Source organism: Theobroma cacao, chromosome 3 (genome assembly GCF_000208745.1).
Source record: "Theobroma cacao cultivar B97-61/B2 chromosome 3, Criollo_cocoa_genome_V2, whole genome shotgun sequence".
NCBI lineage: Eukaryota > Viridiplantae > Streptophyta > Magnoliopsida > Malvales > Malvaceae > Theobroma > Theobroma cacao.
Genome location: NC_030852.1, coordinates 13649285 through 13651837, shown reverse-complemented (window position 1 = coordinate 13651837; position 2553 = coordinate 13649285).

Below are 2553 nucleotides of genomic sequence, written 5' to 3'. Positions count from 1 at the left end.
CCTAGACATAATGCATAATCAAGCAATTTACCACATTGATGCTAAACCGTTATAAAACTAATCTAGGCTCTATATGAATGCATGAAATGGAATGCGAATTGTTTGGATCATCGTCTAAATATGGCGTTTTGCATAAATTCAATTGTGTACCTAATTAAAACGGTATTGGCCTAATTCAATCTATCACCTGATTAATTGGCCAATATATCCAATTTAACTCCAAATAACTCCATTTCTCTCCCAATACTCCAAATCATCAAACTTAAGTCAAGTAACATAAAATTTAGCAAGATCATCTTCACATTTCTTCTTGGGAATTTCGACCATGGTGGGTGCATGAACACTATGGTTTTTCCCACTTGATTTTTATACCATAAATCATTAATTCCTAACCAAATCACTTGAAATAAAATCAAGTCCACCATCAACACACCATAGAGAAGATTCGGCCAATGGAGGGTGATGGAAGAAAATGAATTTTTCTTGTTTGCTTTTCATGCTACATATCACTAACTAACTAAAAACACTAGAATATATTGAAATCTAACCAAATTAACCATCAAAACCTCTCTCTATATGTTCAACCAGCAAGAAATCCATCATATAATCATGAATTTCGACCATGAAAATAAGAAAGAATGCTTAGGAAAGATAGATCTCAAGCTAGAATTGAAAAATCTTACCTTTCGTCACTTGATTCTTTGAAATTTTGTGAATTTCTCTTGAATTTCTTACTAGGGTTTTGTTCTTCTTCTTTTCTTCCCTTTTCTTCCTTTGGCTGACCAAGAGAAATGAGTTGGGATGGTTTATGTGCTGGTTTTTAATGTAAATTATAAACAAATATAAGCTTGCCACTTGTCACCATACCATTGGTCCACATTTTACACTTAACAATTAAGCTTTCTTTCTCCACCATATAAAATATTTCAATTATTCACCATATAAAATGTTAAGGGATGAAATCTATGAGTATGACAAGTGTTGGGTGGTGTAAAATTACAGTTTTGCCATCGAGTGGTAAAATGATCATTTTGCCCCTAGGTCATGAAAATTTCATTTTGACTCCAAATCGATTCTCGAACTCTAAATCATCATATTAAATCATTCTAGGAATTTAAACTTCTAAATTTCATCTTAAAATCTTTATTTGGTCTAGTTCGAGGCTTAATTCAACTTAGTCGTACCATTCAGTACACTACCGTCTTTTAACAATTTTTCGGGGCTTTCCAAGTATGCAAGCATATTGTGAATCACATGAATGACATGGCAAGTATTTTATAAGGTCGGGCTTGACATAAGCCATTATGACTAATGATTGACTAATTGTCATTAGTCAAAATGTTACTTGTGATTTTATATCCACATGGCATTGACATGACGTTAATGTACAAAGTGAAAAATGTTACACGATCATATTATTATGTCAAATTAGCAGGTCACATAATTATCAAGTATGATATGTCAACGTACTATATTATCATCAATTATCATATATTAGTATATCACGTCAGTGTCACGTGACATTAAATAACAAATGATATTTTTATTAAGTTAATCATTAGTCATAAAAACTTATTTGATTCAAAATTAAAATATAAAAACTTATTTGGTTTAAAATAAAAGTACATTGGCTTTATTAAATACAATAAAAGTATAAGAGTTTATTTGAATTTTCATGAATAGTTTAGGGACTTTTTTGGATATTATGCCAAAAAAAATTCCTTCAAATAAAGAGGAAAATGAGTCCTTAATAATTTGACTAAAGTAAGTTGAAGTGCAAGATGGACCATAGATGGGCTTTCCAGGTCTTGGTTGGTCTTGAAATTAATTAAATTAATAACAATTAATATATTATAATGACACTTGTGTAGGTTCAAGTCCAGGTAATTAAATAATAATTTTTATTTTATTTTTTAATTACCAAAAGAGGTGTCAACCAATAATTCTTTAATATTATCCCCTTGAAGCTCAATTAAATATATAATAGCAAGTTGTGAAAAGTCTTCATGATTTAGTCTAGTTATTTGCTTTATTTGTGTGAGCATATAAAAGGTTTTCTGTCACAAATAAGGAAGGCTTCATAAACATGAAAGGGTCATAATTCACCATTATAAGAATAAAGGAAATCCAAGAAACCGTTCGTAACTTAATTAGGATAACATCTAAATTCTAGTTGTTATAACGAACGTCCAATAAATTAGCATCTAATCAATAGACATGTATTCAGAAAAGAAATTACACATGCCAAGGACAAGAAGTTAGCTTGTTTCAATATTTAAACTTCTCTACATCCATAGATGAGAGAAAAATGTAAAGTATAATACAAGTCTCTAAACTATTTAAGAAATTCAAATAAACATTTATTCTTTTATTACGCTCAATCAAACTTTTATACTTTTATTTTGAGTCAAATAAGTCTTTATGATTACTAATTGACTACTTTTCATTAGTCAAAATGTCACTTGTCATTTTATATCCATATGGCACTGACATGACGTTGATATAGAGGGTAAAAAATGACATATAGTCATATTATCATGCCAAATTAGCATG